We start from the raw sequence: 18,892 nt of genomic DNA, 5'->3' as shown, positions 1-18,892 counted from the left end.
TTTGTTATCGGAGGATATTTCCTTTGGCCCTATAGTCTTCCAAGGGATCCGAAATATCTGTTCTCAGATTCCACAGAAATAAGGCTAGCAAAGAGATCCACGAAATACAGATGTAACTCTGTGACATGAATTAACAGAACAGTAAGCAGGTTCTCAGAAAGCTTCTTTCCAGATTTCATCTGAGGATATTTCCTTTTTCACCATAGCCCTCTAAGGGCTTCCAAATATCACTTTGCCAATTCCACAAGAACTGTCTTAGCGAAAGACTTCTTGAGGGGAATGCTGTAACTCTGTGAGATGATTTCACAGAACACAAAGAAGTTTCTCAGAAAGCTTCTTTCTATTTGTTATCCGAGGATATTTCCTTTGGCCCTATAGTCTTCCAAGGGATCCGAAATATCTCTTCTCAGATTCCACAGAAATAAGGCTAGCAAAGAGATCCACGAAATACAAATTTAATTCTGTGAGATGAATTAACAGAACACTACGGAGTTTCTCAGAAAGCTTCTTTCCAGATTTCATCTGAGGATATTTCCTTTTTCACCATAGCCCTCTATGGGCTTCCAAATATCACTTTGCCAATTCCACAAGAACTGTCTTGGGGAACGGCTTCTTGAGGGGAAAGCTGTAACTCTATGAGATGATTTCACAGAACACAAAGAAGTTTCTCAGAAAGCTTCTTTCTCTTTGTTATCCGAGGATATTTCCTTTGGCCCTATAGTCTTCCAAGGGATCCGAAATATCTGTTCTCAGATTCCACAGCAATGAGGCTAGCAAAGAGATCCACGAAATACAGATGTAACTCTGTGAGGTGATTTAACAGAACACTAAGCAGTTTCTCAGAAAGCTTCTTTCCAGATTTCATCTGAGGATATTTCCTTTTTCACCATAGCCCTCTATGGGCTTCCAAATATCACTTTGCCAATTCCACAAGAACTGCCTTAGCGAAAGGCTTCTTGAGGGGAAAGCTGTAACTCTGTGAGATGATTTCACAGAACACAAAGAAGTTTCTCAGAAAGCTTCTTTCTCTTTGTTATCGGAGGATATTTCCTTTAGCCCTATAGTCTTCCATGGGATCCGAAATATCTGTTCTCAGATTCCACAGAAATAAGGCTAGCAAAGAGATCCACGATATACAGATGTAACTCTGTGAGATGAATTAACAGAACACTAAGCAGTTTCTCAGAAAGCTTCTTTCCAGATTTCATCTGAGGATATTTCCTTTTTCACCATAGCCCTCTATGGGCTTCCAAATATCACTTTGCCAATTCCACAACAACTATCTTAGCGAAAGGATTCTTGAGGGGAAAACTGTAACTCTGTGAGATGATTTCACAGAACACAAAGAAGTTTCTCAGAAAGCTTCTTTCTCTTTGTTATCGGAGGATATTTCCTTTGGCCCTATAGTCTTCCAAGGGATCCGAAATATCTGTTCTCAGATTCCACAGAAATAAGGCTAGCAAAGAGATCCACGAAATACAGATGTAACTCTGTGAGATGAATTAACAGAACACTAAGCAGTTTCTCAGAAAGCTTCTTTCCAGATTTCATCTGAGGATATTTCCTTTTTCACCATAGCCCTCTAAGGGCTTCCAAATGTCACTTTGCCAATTCCACAAGAACTCTCTTGGGGAAAGGCTTCTTGAGGGGAAAACTGTAACTCTGTGAGATGATTTCACAGAACACAAAGAAGTTTCACAGAAAGCTTCTTTCTATTTGTTATCCGAGGATATTTCCTTTGGCCCTATAGTCTTCCAAGGGATCCGAAATATCTGTTCTCAGAATCCACAGAAATGAGCCTAGCAAAGAGATCCACGAAATACAGATGTAACTCTGTGAGGTGATTTAACAGAACACGAAGCAGGTTCTCAGAAAGCTTCTTTCCACATTTCATCTGAGGATATTTCCTTTTTCACCATAGCCCTCTATGGGCTTCCAAATATCACTTTGCCAATTCCACAAGAACTGTCTTAGCGAAAGGCTTCTTGAAGGGAATGCTGTAAGTCTGTGAGATGATTTCACAGAACACAAAGACGTTTCTCAGAAAGCTTCTTTCTCTTTGTTATCGGAGGATATTTCCTTTGGCCCTATAGTCTTCCAAGGGATCCGAAATATCTGTTCTCAGATTCCACAGAAATAAGGCTAGCAAAGAGATCCACGAAATACAGATGTAACTCTGTGAGATGAATTAACAGAACACGAAGCAGTTTCTCAGAAAGCTTCTTTCCAGATTTCATCTGAGGATATTTCCTTTTTCACCATAGCCCTCTAAGGGCTTCGAAATATCACTTTGCCAATTCCACAAGAACTGTCTTAGCGAAAGGCTTCTTAGGGGAAAGCTGTAACTCTGTGAGATGATTTCACAGAACACAAAGAAGTTTCTCAGAATGCTTCTTTCTCTTTTTTATCGGAGGATATTTCCTTTGGCCCTATAGTCTTCCAAGGGATCCGAAATATCTGTTCTCAGATTCCACAGAAATAAGGCTAGCAAAGAGATCCACGAAATACAGATGTAACTCTGTGAGATGAATTAACAGAACACAAAGCAGTTTCTCAGAAAGCTTCTTTCCAGATTTCATCTGAGGATATTTCCTTTTTCACCATAGCCCTCTATGGGCTTCCAAATATCACTTTGCCAGTTCCACAAGAACTGTCTTAGCGAAAGGCTTCTTGAGGGGAAAACTGTAACTCTGTGAGATGATTTCACAGAACACAAAGAAGTTTCTCAGAAAGCTTCTTTCTCTTTGTTATCGGAGGATATTTCCTTTGGCCCTGTAGTCTTTCAAGGGATCCGAAATATCTGTTCTCAGATTCCACAGAAATAAGGCTAGCAAAGAGATCCACGAAATACAGATGTAAATCTGTGAGACGAATTAACAGAACACTAAGCAGGTTCTCAGAATGCTTCTTTCCTGATTTCATCTGAGGATATTTCCTTTTTCACCATAGCCCTCTATGGTTTTCGAAATATCACTTGCTAATTCCACAAGAACTGTCTTAGCGAAAGGCTTCTTGAGGGGAAAGCTGTAACTCTGTGAGATGATTTCACAGAACACAAAGAAGTTTCTCAGAAAGCTTCTTTCTCTTTGTTATCGGAGGATATTTCCTTTGGCCGAATAGTCTTCCAAGGGATCCGAAATATCTGTTCTCAGATTCCACAGAAATAAGGCTAGCAAAGAGATCCACGAAATACAGATGTAACTCTGTGAGATGAATTAACAGAACACTAAGCAGTTTCTCAGAAAGCTTCTTTCCAGATTTCATCTGAGGACATTTCCTTTTTCACCATAGCCCTCTATGGGCTTCCAAATATCACTTTGCCAGTTCCACAAGAACTGTCTTAGCGAAAGGCTTCTTGAGGGGAAAGCTGTAACTCTGTGAGATGATTTCACAGAACACAAAGAAGTTTCTCAGAATGCTTCTTTCTCTTTTTTATCGGAGGATATTTCCTTTGGCCCTATAGTCTTCCAAGGGATCCGAAATATCTGTTCTCAGATTCCACAGAAATAAGGCTAGCAAAGAGATCCACGAAATACAGATGTAACTCTGTGTGATGAATTAACAGAACACAAAGCAGTTTCTCAGAAAGCTTCTTTCCAGATTTCATCTGAGGAGATTTCCTTTTTCACCATAGCCCTCTATGGGCTTCCAAATATCACTTTTCCAATTCCACAAGAACTGTCTTAGCGAAAGGCTTCTTGAGGGGAAAACTGTAACTCTGTGAGATGATTTCACAGAACACAAAGAAGTTTCTCAGAAAGCTTCTTTCTCTTTGTTATCGGAGGATATTTCCTTTGGCCCTGTAGTCTTTCAAGGGATCCGAAATATCTGTTCTCAGATTCCACAGAAATAAGGCTAGCAAAGAGATCCACGAAATACAGATGTAAATCTGTGAGACGAATTAACAGAACACTAAGCAGGTTCTCAGAATGCTTCTTTCCAGATTTCATCTGAGGATATTTCCTTTTCAACCATAGCCCTCTATGGTTTTCGAAATATCACTTGCCAATTCCAGAAGAACTGTCTTAGCGAAAGGCTTCTTGAGGGGAAAGCTGTAACTCTGTGAGATGATTTCACAGAACACAAAGAAGTTTCTCAGAAAGCTTCTTTCTCTTTGTTATCGGAGGATATTTCCTTTGGCCCTATAGTCTTCCAAGGGATCCGAAATATCTGTTCTCAGATTCCACAGAAATAAGGCTAGCAAAGAGATCCACGAAATACAGATGTAACTCTGTGAAAAGAATTAACAGAACACTAAGCAGTTTCTCAGAAAGCTTCTTTCCAGATTTCATCTGAGGATATTTCCTTTTTCACACTAGCCCTCTATGGGCTTCCAAATATCACTTTGCCAATTCCACAAGAACTCTCTTGGGGAAAGGCTTCTTGAGTGGAAAACTGTAACTCTGTGAGATGATTTCACAGAACACAAAGAAGTTTCTCAGAAAGCTTCTTTCTCTTTGTTATCGGAGGATATTTCCTTTGGCCCTATAGTCTTCCAAGGGATCCGAAATATCTGTTCTCAGATTCCACAGAAATAAGGCTAGCAAAGAGATCCACGAAATACCGATGTAACTCTGTGAGATGAATTAAGAGAACACTAAGCAGTTTCTCAGAAAGCTTCTTTCCAGATTTCATCTGAGGATATTTCGTTTTTTACCATAGCCCTCTATGGGCTTCCAAATATCACTTTGCCAATTCCACAAGAACTGTCTTAGCGAAAGGCTTCTTGAGGGGAAAGCTGTAACTCTGTGAGATGATTTCACAGAACACAAAGAAGTTTCTCAGAAAGCTTCTTTCTCTATGTTATCGGAGGGTATTTCCTTTGGCCCTATAGTCTTCCAAGGGATCCGAAATATCTGTTCTCAGATTCCACAGAAATAAGGCTAGCAAAGAGATCCACGAAATACAGATGTAACTCTGTGAGATGAATTAACAGAACATGAAGCAGTTTCTCAGAAAGCTTCTTTCCAGATTTCATCTGAGGATATTTCCTTTTTCACCATAGCCCTCTATGGGCTTCAAAATGTCACTTTGCCAACTCCACAAGAACTCTCTTGGGGAAAGGCGTCTTGAGGGGAAAACTGTAACTCTGTGAGAAGATTTCACAGAACACAAAGAAGTTTCTCAGAAAGCTTCTTTCTCTTTGTTATCGGAGGATATTTCCTTTGGCCCTATAGTCTTCCAAGGGATCCGAAATATCTGTTCTCAGATTCCACAGAAATAAGGCTAGCAAAGTGATCCACGAAATACAGATGTAACTCTGTGAGATGAATTAAGAGAACACTAAGCAGTTTCTCAGAAAGCTTCTTTCCAGATTTCATCTGAGGATATTTCCTTTTTCAGCATAGCCCTCTATGGGCTTCCAAATATCACTTTGCCAATTCCACAAGAACTGTCTTAGCGAAAGGCTTCTTGAAGGGAAACCTGTAACTCGGTGAGATGATTTCACAGAATACAAAGAAGTTTCTCAGAAAGCTTCTTTCTCTTTGTTATCGGAGGATATTTCCTTTGGCCCTATAGTCTTCCAAGGGATCCGAAATATCTGTTCTCAGATTCCACAGAAATAAGGCTAGCAAAGAGATCCACGAAATACAGATGTAACTCTGTGAGATGAATTAACAGAACACTAAGCGGTTTCTCAGAAAGCTTCTTTCCAGATTTCATCTGAGGATATTTCCTTTTTCACCATAGCCCTCTTTGGGCTTCCAAATGTCACTTTGCCAATTCCACAAGAACTCTCTTGGGGAAAGGCTTCTTGAGGGGAAAACTGTAACTCTGTGAGATGATTTCACAGAACACAAAGAAGTTTCTCGGAAAGCTTCTTTCTCTTTGTTATCGGAGCATATTTCCTTTGGCCCTATAGTCTTCCAAGGGATCCGAAATATCTGTTCTCAGATTCCACAGAAATAAGGCTAGCAAAGAGATCCACGAAATACAGATGTAACTCTGTGAGATGAATTAACAGAACACTAAGCAGTTTCTCAGAAAGCTTCTTGCCAGATTTCATCTGAGGATATTTCCTTTTTCACCATAGCCCTCTATGGACCTCCAAATATCACTTTGCCAATTCCACAAGAACTGTCTTAATGAAAGGATTCTGGAGGGGAATGCTGTAACTCTGTGAGATGATTTCACAAAACACAAAGAAGTTTCTCAGAAAGCTTCTATCTATTTGTTATCCGAGGATATTTCCTTTGGCCCTATAGTCTTCCAAGGGATCCGAAATATCTGTTCTGAGATTCCACAGAAATAAGGCTAGCAAAGAGATCCACGAAATACAGATGTAACTCTGTGAGGTGAATTAACAGAACACTAAGATGTTTCTCAGAAAGCTTCTTTCCAGATTTCATCTGAGGATATTTCCTTTTTCACCATAGCCCTCTATGGGCTTCAAAATATCACTTTGCCAATTCCAGAAGAACTGTCTTAGCGAAAGGCTTCTTGAGGGGAAAGCTGTAACTCTGTGAGATGATTTCACAGAACACAAAGAAGTTTCTCAGAAAGCTTCTTTCTCTTTGTTATCGGAGGATATTTCCTTTGGCCCTATAGTCTTCCAAGGGATCCGAAATATCTGTTCTCAGATTCCACAGAAATAAGGCTAGCAAAGAGATCCACGAAATACAAATTTAATTCTGTGAGATGAATTAACAGAACACTAAGCAGTTTCTCAGAAAGCTTCTTGCCAGATTTCATCTGAGGATATTTCCTTTTTCACCATAGCCCTCTATGGGCTTCCAAATACACTTTGCCAATTCCACAAGAACTGTCTTAGCGAAAGGCTTCTTGAGGGGAAAACTGTAACTCTGTGAGATGATTTCACAGAACACAAAGAAGTTTCTCAGAAAGCTTCTTTCTCTTTTTTATCGGAGGATATTTCCTTTGGCCCTATAGTCTTCCAAGGGATCCGAAATATCTGTTCTCAGATTCCACAGAAATAAGGCTAGCAAAGAGACCCACGAAATACAAATTTAATTCTGTGAGATGAATTAACAGAACACTAAGCAGTTTCTTAGAAAGCTTCTTTCCAGATTTCATGTGAGGATATTTCCTTTTTCACCATAGCCCTCTATGGGCTTCCAAATATCACTTTGCCAATTCCACAAGAACTCTCTTGGGGAAAGGCTTCTTGAGGGGAAAGCTGTAACTCTGGGAGATGATTTCACAGAACACAAAGAAGTTTCTCAGAAAGCTTCTTTCTCTTTGTTATCGGAGGATATTTCCTTTGCCCTATAGTCTTCCAAGGGATCCGAAATATCTGTTCTCAGATTCCACAGAAATAAGGCTAGCAAAGAGATCTAGGAAATACAGATTTAACTCTGTGAGTTGAATTAACAGAACACTAAGCAGGTTCTCAGAAAGCTTCTTTCCAGATTTCATCTGAGGATATTTCCTTTTTCACCATAGCCCTCTATGGGTTTCCAAATATCTCTTTGCCAATTCCACAAGAACTCTCTTGGGGAAAGGCTTCTTGAGGGGAAAGCTGTAACTCTGTGAGATGATTTCACAGAACACAAAGAAGTTTCTCAGAAAGCTTCTTTCTCTTTGTTATCGGAGGATATTTCCTTTGGCCCTATAATCTTCCAAGGGATCCGAAATATCTCTTCTCAGATTCCACAGAAATGAGGCTAGCAAGGAGATCCACGAAATACAGATGTAAGTCTGTGAGATGAATTAACAGAACACTAAGAAGTTTCTCAGAAAGCTTCTTTCCAGATTTCATCTGAGGATATTTCCTTTTTCACCATAGACTTCTATGGGCTTCAAAATATCAATTTGCCAATTCCAGAAGAACTGTCTTAACGAAAGGCTTCTTGAGGGGAAAACGGTAACTCTGTGAGATGATTTCACAGAACACAAAGAAGTTTCTCAGAAAGCTTCTTTCTCTTTGTTATCGGAGGATATTTCCTTTGGCCCTATAGTCTTCCAAGGGATCCGAAATATCTGTTCTCAGATTCCACAGAAATAAGGCTAGCAAAGAGATCCACGAAATACAGATGTAACTCTGTGAGATGAATTAACAGAACACTAAGCAGTTTCTCAGAAAGCTTCTTTCCAGATTTCATCTGAGGATATTTCCTTTTTCACCATAGCCTTCTATGGGCTTCCAAATATCACTTTGCCAATTCCACAACAACTATCTTAGCGAAAGGCTTCTTGAGGGGAAAGCTGTAACTCTGTGAGATGATTTCACAGAACACAAAGAAGTTTCTCAGAAAGCTTCTTTCTCTTTGTTATCGGGGGATATTTCCTTTGGCCCTATAGTCTTCCAAGGGATCCGAAATATCTGTTCTCAGATTCCACAGAAATAAGGCTAGCAAAGAGATCCACGAAATACAGATGTAACTCTGTGAGATGAATTAACAGAACACTAAGCAGTTTCTCAGAAAGCTTCTTTCCAGATTTCATCTGAGGATATTTCCTTTTTCACCATAGCCCTCTATGGGCTTCCAAATATCACTTTGCCAATTCCACAAGAACTCTCTTGGGGAAAGGCTTCTTGAGGGGAAAGCTGTAACTCTGTGAGATGATTTCACAGAACACAAAGAAGTTTCTCAGAAAGCTTCTTTCTCTTTGTTATCGGAGGATATTTCCTTTGGCCCTATAATCTTCCAAAGGATCCGAAATATCTGTTCTCAGATTCCACAGAAATGAGGCTAGCAAAGAGATCCACGAAATACAGATGTAACTCTGTGAGATGAATTAACAGAACACTAAGAAGTTTCTCAGAAAGCTTCTTTCCAGATTTCATCTGAGGATATTTCCTTTTTCACCATAGCCCTCTATGGGCTTCCAAATATCACTTTGCCAATTCCACAACAACTATCTTAGCGAAAGGCTTCTTGAGGGGAAAGCTGTAACTCTGTGAGATGATTTCACAGAACACAAAGAAGTTTCTCAGAAAGCTTCTTTCTCTTTGTTATCGGAGGATATTTCCTTTGCCCTATAGTCTTCCAAGGGATCCGAAATATCTGTTCTCAGATTCCACAGAAATAAGGCTAGCAAAGAGATCCACGAAATACAGATGTAACTCTGTGAGATGAATTAACAGAACACTAAGCAGTTTCTCAGAAAGCTTCTTTCCAGATTTCATCTGAGGATATTTCCTTTTTCACCATAGCCCTCTTTGGGATTCCAAATGTCACTTTGCCAATTCCACAAGAACTCTCTTGGGGAAAGGCTTCTTGAGGGGAAAACTGTAACTCTGTGAGATGATTTCACAGAACACAAAGAAGTTTCTCAGAAAGCTTCTTTCTCTTTGTTATCGGAGCATATTTCCTTTGGCCCTATAGTCTTCCAAGGGATCCGAAATATCTGTTCTCTGATTCCACAGAAATAGGCTAGCAAAGAGATCCACGAAATACAGATGTAACTCTGTGAGATGAATTAACAGAACACTAAGCAGTTTCTCAGAAAGCTTCTTGCCAGATTTCATCTGAGGATATTTCCTTTTTCACCATAGCCCTCTATGGGCTTCCAAATATCACTTTGCCAATTCCACAAGAACTGTCTTAGCGAAAGGCTTCTTGAGCGGAATGCTGTAACTCTGTGAGATGATTTCACAGAACACAAAGAAGTTTCTCAGAAAGCTTCTTTCTATTTGTTATCGGAGCATATTTCCTTTGGCCCTATAGTCTTCCAAGGGATCCGAAATATCTGTTCTCAGATTCCACAGAAATAGGCTAGCAAAGAGATCCACGAAATACAGATGTAACTCTGTGAGATGAATTAACAGAACACTAAGCAGGTTCTCAGAAAGCTTCTTTCCAGATTTCATCTGAGGATATTTCCTTTTTCACCATAGCCCTCTAAGGGCTTCCAAATATCACTTTGCCAATTCCACAAGAACTGTCTTAGCGAAAGACTTCTTGAGGGGAATGCTGTAACTCTGTGAGATGATTTCACAGAACACAAAGAAGTTTCTCAGAAAGCTTCTTTCTATTTGTTATCCGAGGATATTTCCCTTGGCCCTATAGTCTTCCAAGGGATCCGAAATATCTCTTCTCAGATTCCACAGAAATAAGGCTAGCAAAGAGATCCACGAAATACAAATTTAATTCTGTGAGATGAATTAACAGAACACTACGGAGTTTCTCAGAAAGCTTCTTTCCAGATTTCATCTGAGGATATTTCCTTTTTCACCATAGCCCTCTATGGGCTTCCAAATATCACTTTGCCAATTCCACAAGAACTGTCTTGGGGAACGGCTTCTTGAGGGGAAAGCTGTAACTCTATGAGATGATTTCACAGAACACAAAGAAGTTTCTCAGAAAGCTTCTTTCTCTTTGTTATCCGAGGATATTTCCTTTGGCCCTATAGTCTTCCAAGGGATCCGAAATATCTGTTCTCAGATTCCACAGCAATGAGGCTAGCAAAGAGATCCACGAAATACAGATGTAACTCTGTGAGGTGATTTAACAGAACACTAAGCAGTTTCTCAGAAAGCTTCTTTCCAGATTTCATCTGAGGATATTTCCTTTTTCACCATAGCCCTCTATGGGCTTCCAAATATCACTTTGCCAATTCCACAAGAACTGCCTTAGCGAAAGGCTTCTTGAGGGGAAAGCTGTAACTCTGTGAGATGATTTCACAGAACACAAAGAAGTTTCTCAGAAAGCTTCTTTCTCTTTGTTATCGGAGGATATTTCCTTTAGCCCTATAGTCTTCCATGAGATACGAAATATCTGTTCTCAGATTCCACAGAAATAAGGCTAGCAAAGAGATCCACGATATACAGATGTAACTCTGTGAGATGAATTAACAGAACACTAAGCAGTTTCTCAGAAAGCTTCTTTCCAGATTTCATGTGAGGATATTTCCTTTTTCACCATAGCCCTCTATGGGCTTCCAAATATCACTTTGCCAATTCCACAACAACTATCTTAGCGAAAGGATTCTTGAGGGGAAAACTGTAACTCTGTGAGATGATTTCACAGAACACAAAGAAGTTTCTCAGAAAGCTTCTTTCTCTTTCTTATCGGAGGATATTTCCTTTGGCCCTATAGTCGTCCAAGGGATCCGAAATATCTGTTCTCAGATTCCACAGAAATAAGGCTAGCAAAGAGATCCACGAAATACAGATGTAACTCTGTGAGATGAATTAACAGAACACTAAGCAGTTTCTCAGAAAGCTTCTTTCCAGATTTCATCTGAGGATATTTCCTTTTTCACCATAGCCCTCTAAGGGCTTCCAAATGTCACTTTGCCAATTCCACAAGAACTCTCTTGGGGAAAGGCTTCTTGAGGGGAAAACTGTAACTCTGTGAGATGATTTCACAGAACACAAAGAAGTTTCACAGAAAGCTTCTTTCTATTTGTTATCCGAGGATATTTCCTTTGGCCCTATAGTCTTCCAAGGGATCCGAAATATCTGTTCTCAGAATCCACAGAAATAAGCCTAGCAAAGAGATCCACGAAATACAGATGTAACTCTGTGAGGTGATTTAACAGAACACGAAGCAGGTTCTCAGAAAGCTTCTTTCCACATTTCATCTGAGGATATTTCCTTTTTCACCATAGCCCTCTATGGGCTTCCAAATATCACTTTGCCAATTCCACAAGAACTGTCTTAGCGAAAGGCTTCTTGAAGGGAATGCTGTAAGTCTGTGAGATGATTTCACAGAACACAAAGACGTTTCTCAGAAAGCTTCTTTCTCTTTGTTATCGGAGGATATTTCCTTTGGCCCTATAGTCTTCCAAGGGATCCGAAATATCTGTTCTCAGATTCCACAGAAATAAGGCTAGCAAAGAGATCCACGAAATACAGATGTAACTCTGTGAGATGAATTAACAGAACACGAAGCAGTTTCTCAGAAAGCTTCTTTCCAGATTTCATCTGAGGATATTTCCTTTTTCACCATAGCCCTCTAAGGGCTTCGAAATATCACTTTGCCAATTCCACAAGAACTGTCTTAGCGAAAGGCTTCTTAGGGGAAAGCTGTAACTCTGTGAGATGATTTCACAGAACACAAAGAAGTTTCTCAGAATGCTTCTTTCTCTTTTTTATCGGAGGATATTTCCTTTGGCCCTATAGTCTTCCAAGGGATCCGAAATATCTGTTCTCAGATTCCACAGAAATAAGGCTAGCAAAGAGATCCACGAAATACAGATGTAACTCTGTGAGATGAATTAACAGAACACAAAGCAGTTTCTCAGAAAGCTTCTTTCCAGATTTCATCTGAGGATATTTCCTTTTTCACCATAGCCCTCTATGGGCTTCCAAATATCACTTTGCCAATTCCACAAGAACTGTCTTAGCGAAAGGCTTCTTGAGGGGAAAACTGTAACTCTGTGAGATGATTTCACAGAACACAAAGAAGTTTCTCAGAAAGCTTCTTTCTCTTTGTTATCGGAGGATATTTCCTTTGGCCCTGTAGTCTTTCAAGGGATCCGAAATATCTGTTCTCAGATTCCACAGAAATAAGGCTAGCAAAGAGATCCACGAAATACAGATGTAAATCTGTGAGACGAATTAACAGAACACTAAGCAGGTTCTCAGAATGCTTCTTTCCAGATTTCATCTGAGGATATTTCCTTTTTCACCATAGCCCTCTATGGTTTTCGAAATATCACTTGCTAATTCCACAAGAACTGTCTTAGCGAAAGGCTTCTTGAGGGGAAAGCTGTAACTCTGTGAGATGATTTCACAGAACACAAAGAAGTTTCTCAGAAAGCTTCTTTCTCTTTGTTATCGGAGGATATTTCCTTTGGCCGAATAGTCTTCCAAGGGATCCGAAATATCTGTTCTCAGATTCCACAGAAATAAGGCTAGCAAAGAGATCCACGAAATACAGATGTAACTCTGTGAGATGAATTAACAGAACACTAAGCAGTTTCTCAGAAAGCTTCTTTCCAGATTTCATCTGAGGACATTTCGTTTTTCACCATAGCCCTCTATGGGCTTCCAAATATCACTTTGCCAGTTCCACAAGAACTGTCTTAGCGAAAGGCTTCTTGAGGGGAAAGCTGTAACTCTGTGAGATGATTTCACAGAACACAAAGAAGTTTCTCAGAAAGCTTCTTTCTCTTTGTTATCGGAGGATATTTCCTTTGGCCCTGTAGTCTTTCAAGGGATCCGAAATATCTGTTCTCAGATTCCACAGAAATAAGGCTAGCAAAGAGATCCACGAAATACAGATGTAAATCTGTGAGACGAATTAACAGAACACTAAGCAGGTTCTCAGAATGCTTCTTTCCAGATTTCATCTGAGGATATTTCCTTTTCAACCATAGCCCTCTATGGTTTTCGAAATATCACTTGCCAATTCCAGAAGAACTGTCTTAGCGAAAGGCTTCTTGAGGGGAAAGCTGTAACTCTGTGAGATGATTTCACAGAACACAAAGAAGTTTCTCAGAAAGCTTCTTTCTCTTTGTTATCGGAGGATATTTCCTTTGGCCCTATAGTCTTCCAAGGGATCCGAAATATCTGTTCTCAGATTCCACAGAAATAAGGCTAGCAAAGAGATCCACGAAATACAGATGTAACTCTGTGAAAAGAATTAACAGAACACTAAGCAGTTTCTCAGAAAGCTTCTTTCCAGATTTCATCTGAGGATATTTCCTTTTTCACACTAGCCCTCTATGGGCTTCCAAATATCACTTTGCCAATTCCACAAGAACTCTCTTGGGGAAAGGCTTCTTGAGTGGAAAACTGTAACTCTGTGAGATGATTTCACAGAACACAAAGAAGTTTCTCAGAAAGCTTCTTTCTCTTTGTTATCGGAGGATATTTCCTTTGGCCCTATAGTCTTCCAAGGGATCCGAAATATCTGTTCTCAGATTCCACAGAAATAAGGCTAGCAAAGAGATCCACGAAATACCGATGTAACTCTGTGAGATGAATTAAGAGAACACTAAGCAGTTTCTCAGAAAGCTTCTTTCCAGATTTCATCTGAGGATATTTCGTTTTTTACCATAGCCCTCTATGGGCTTCCAAATATCACTTTGCCAATTCCACAAGAACTGTCTTAGCGAAAGGCTTCTTGAGGGGAAAGCTGTAACTCTGTGAGATGATTTCACAGAACACAAAGAAGTTTCTCAGAAAGCTTCTTTCTCTTTGTTATCGGAGGGTATTTCCTTTGGCCCTATAGTCTTCCAAGGGATCCGAAATATCTGTTCTCAGATTCCACAGAAATAAGGCTAGCAAAGAGATCCACGAAATACAGATGTAACTCTGTGAGATGAATTAACAGAACATGAAGCAGTTTCTCAGAAAGCTTCTTTCCAGATTTCATCTGAGGATATTTCCTTTTTCACCATAGCCCTCTATGGGCTTCAAAATGTCACTTTGCCAATTCCACAAGAACTCTCTTGGGGAAAGGCTTCTTGAGGGGAAAACTGTAACTCTGTGAGATGATTTCACAGAACACAAAGAAGTTTCTCAGAAAGCTTCTTTCTCTTTGTTATCGGAGCATATTTCCTTTGGCCCTATAGTCTTCCAAGGGATCCGAAATATCTGTTCTCAGATTCCACAGAAATAAGGCTAGCAAAGAGATCCACGAAATACAGATGTAACTCTGTGAGATGAATTAACAGAACACTAAGCAGTTTCTCAGAAAGCTTCTTGCCAGATTTCATCTGAGGATATTTCCTTTTTCACCATAGCCCTCTATGGACCTCCAAATATCACTTTGCCAATTCCACAAGAACTGTCTTAATGAAAGGATTCTGGAGGGGAATGCTGTAACTCTGTGAGATGATTTCACAAAACACAAAGAAGTTTGTCAGAAAGCTTCTATCTATTTGTTATCCGAGGATATTTCCTTTGGCCCTATAGTCTTCCAAGGGATCCGAAATATCTGTTCTGAGATTCCACAGAAATAAGGCTAGCAAAGAGATCCACGAAATACAGATGTAACTCTGTGAGGTGAATTAACAGAACACTAAGATGTTTCTCAGAAAGCTTCTTTCCAGATTTCATCTGAGGATATTTCCTTTTTCACCATAGCCCTCTATGGGCTTCAAAATATCACTTTGCCAATTCCAGAAGAACTGTCTTAGCGAAAGGCTTCTTGAGCGGAAAGCTGTAACTCTGTGAGATGATTTCACAGAACACAAAGAAGTTTCTCAGAAAGCTTCTTTCTCTTTGTTATCGGAGGATATTTCCTTTGGCCCTATAGTCTTCCAAGGGATCCGAAATATCTGTTCTCAGATTCCACAGAAATAAGGCTAGCAAAGAGATCCACGAAATACAAATTTAATTCTGTGAGATGAATTAACAGAACACTAAGCAGTTTCTCAGAAAGCTTCTTGCCAGATTTCATCTGAGGATATTTCCTTTTTCACCATAGCCCTCTATGGGCTTCCAAATATCACTTTGCCAATTCCACAAGAACTGTCTTAGCGAAAGGCTTCTTGAGGGGAAAACTGTAACTCTGTGAGATGATTTCACAGAACACAAAGAAGTTTCTCAGAAAGCTTCTTTCTCTTTTTTATCGGAGGATATTTCCTTTGGCCCTATAGTCTTCCAAGGGATCCGAAATATCTGTTCTCAGATTCCACAGAAATAAGGCTAGCAAAGAGATCCACGAAATACAAATTTAATTCTGTGAGATGAATTAACAGAACACTAAGCAGTTTCTCAGAAAGCTTCTTTCCAGATTTCATGTGAGGATATTTCCTTTTTCACCATAGCCCTCTATGGGCTTCCAAATATCACTTTGCCAATTCCACAAGAACTCTCTTGGGGAAAGGCTTCTTGAGGGGAAAGCTGTAACTCTGGGAGATGATTTCACAGAACACAAAGAAGTTTCTCAGAAAGCTTCTTTCTCTTTGTTATCGGAGGATATTTCCTTTGCCCTATAGTCTTCCAAGGGATCCGAAATATCTGTTCTCAGATTCCACAGAAATAAGGCTAGCAAAGAGATCCAGGAAATACAGATTTAACTCTGTGAGTTGAATTAACAGAACACTAAGCAGGTTCTCAGAAAGCTTCTTTCCAGATTTCATCTGAGGATATTTCCTTTTTCACCATAGCCCTCTATGGGTTTCCAAATATCACTTTGCCAATTCCACAAGAACTCTCTTGGGGAAAGGCTTCTTGAGGGGAAAGCTGTAACTCTGTGAGATGATTTCACAGAACACAAAGAAGTTTCTCAGAAAGCTTCTTTCTCTTTGTTATCGGAGGATATTTCATTTGGCCCTATAATCTTCCAAAGGATCCGAAATATCTCTTCTCAGATTCCACAGAAATGAGGCTAGCAAGGAGATCCACGAAAAACACATGTAAGTCTGTGAGATGAATTAACAGAACACTAAGAAGTTTCTCAGAAAGCTTCTTTCCAGATTTCATCTGAGGATATTTCCTTTTTCACCATAGCCTTCTATGGGCTTCAAAATATCAATTTGCCAATTCCAGAAGAACTGTCTTAACGAAAGGCTTCTTGAGGGGAAAACTGTAACTCTGTGAGATGATTTCACAGAACACAAAGAAGTTTCTCAGAAAGCTTCTTTCTCTTTGTTATCGGAGGATATTTCCTTTGGCCCTATAGTCTTCCAAGGGATCCGAAATATCTGTTCTCAGATTCCACAGAAATAAGGCTAGCAAAGAGATCCACGAAATACAGATGTAACTCTGTGAGATGAATTAACAGAACACTAAGCAGTTTCTCAGAAAGCTTCTTTCCAGATTTCATCTGAGGATATTTCCTTTTTCACCATAGCCCTCTATGGGCTTCCAAATATCACTTTGCCAATTCCACAACAACTATCTTAGCGAAAGGCTTCTTGAGGGGAAAGCTGTAACTCTGTGAGATGATTTCACAGAACACAAAGAAGTTTCTCAGAAAGCTTCTTTCTCTTTGTTATCGGAGGATATTTCCTTTGGCCCTATAGTCTTCCAAGGGATCCGAAATATCTGTTCTCAGATTCCACAGAAATAAGGCTAGCAAAGAGATCCACGAAATACAGATGTAACTCTGTGAGATGAATTAACAGAACACTAAGCAGTTTCTCAGAAAGCTTCTTTCCAGATTTCATCTGAGGATATTTCCTTTTTTACCTTAGCCCTCTATGGGCTTCCAAATATCACTTTGCCAATTCCACAAGAACTGTCTTAGCGAAAGGCTTCTTGAGGGGAAAGCTGTAACTCTGTGAGATGATTTCACAGAACACAAAGAAGTTTCTCAGAAAGCTTCTTTCTATTTGTTATCCGAGGATATTTCCTTCGGCCCTATAGTCTTCCAAGGGATCCGAAATATCTGTTCTCAGATTCCACAGAAATAAGGCTAGCAAAGAGATCGACGAAATACAGATTTAACTCTGTGAGGTGAATTAACAGAACACTAAGCAGGTTCTCAGAAAGCTTCTTTCCAGATTTCATCTGATGATATTTCCTTTTTCACCATAGCCCTCTACGGGCTTCAAAATATCACTTGCCAATTCCACAAGAACTGTCTTAGCGAAAGGCTTCTTGAGGGGAAAGCTGTAACTCTGTGAGATGATTTCACAGAACACAAAGAAGTTTCTCAGAAAGCTTCTTTCTCTTTGTTATCGGAGGATATTTCCTTTGGCCCTATAGTCTTCCAAGGGATCCGAAATATCTGTTCTCAGATTCCACAGAAATAAGGCTAGCAAAGAGATCCACGAAATACAGATGTAACTCTGTGAGATGAATTAACAGAACACTAAGCAGTTTCTCAGAAAGCTTCTTTCCAGATTTCATCTGAGGATATTTCCTTTTTCACCATAGCCCTCTATGGGCTTCCAAATATCACTTTGCCAATTCCACAACAACTATCTTAGCGAAAGGCTTCTTGAGGGGAAAGCTGTAACTCTGTGAGATGATTTCACAGAACACAAAGAAGTTTCTCAGAAAGCTTCTTTCTCTTTGTTATCGGAGGATATTTCCTTTGGCCCTATAGTCTTCCAAGGGATCCGAAATATCTGTTCTCAGATTCCACAGAAATAAAGCTAGCAAAGAGATCCACGAAATACAGATGTAACTCTGTGAGATGAATTAACAGAACACTAAGCAGTTTCTCAGAAAGCTTCTTTCCAGATTTCATCTGAGGATATTTCCTTTTTTACCTTAGCCCTCTATGGGCTTCCAAATATCACTTTGCCAATTCCACAAGAACTGTCTTAGCGAAAGGCTTCTTGAGGGGAAAGCTGTAACTCTGTGATATGATTTCACAGAACACAAAGAAGTTTCTCAGAAAGCTTCTTTCTATTTGTTATCCGAGGATATTTCCTATGACCCTATAGTCTTCCAAGGGATCCGAAATATCTGTTCTCAGATTCCACAGAAATAAGGCTAGCAAAGAGATCGACGAAATACAGATTTAACTCTGTGAGGTGAATTAACAGAACACTAAGCAGGTTCTCAGAAAGCTTCTTTCCAGATTTCATCTGATGATATTTCCTTTTTCACCATAGCCCTCTACGGGCTTCAAAATATCACTTGCCAATTCCACAAGAACTGTCTTAGCGAAAGGCTTCTTGAGGGGAAAGCTGTAACTCTGTGAGATGATTTCACAGAACACAAAGAAGTTTCTCAGAAAGCTTCTTTCTCTTTGTTATCGGAGGATATTTCCTTTGGCCCTATAGTCTTCCAAGGGATCCGAAATATCTGTTCTCAGATTCCACAGAAATAAGGCTAGCAAAGACATCCACGAAATACAGATGTAACTCTGTGAGATGAATTAACAGAACACTAAGCAGTTTCTGAGAAAGCTTCTTTCCAGATTTCATCTGAGGATATTTCCTTTTTCACCATAGCCCTCTATGTGCTTCCAAATATCACTTTGCCAATTCCACAACAACTATCTTAGCGAAAGGCTTCTTGAGGGGAAAGCTGTAACTCTGTGAGATGATTTCACAGAACACAAAGAAGTTTCTCAGAAAGCTTCTTTCTCTTTGTTATGGGAGGATATTTCCTTTGGCCCTATAGTCTTCC

Source organism: Macaca nemestrina, chromosome 13 (genome assembly GCF_043159975.1).
Source record: "Macaca nemestrina isolate mMacNem1 chromosome 13, mMacNem.hap1, whole genome shotgun sequence".
NCBI classification, from domain to species: Eukaryota; Metazoa; Chordata; class Mammalia; order Primates; family Cercopithecidae; genus Macaca; species Macaca nemestrina.
This window is presented reverse-complemented; position numbering follows the sequence as displayed.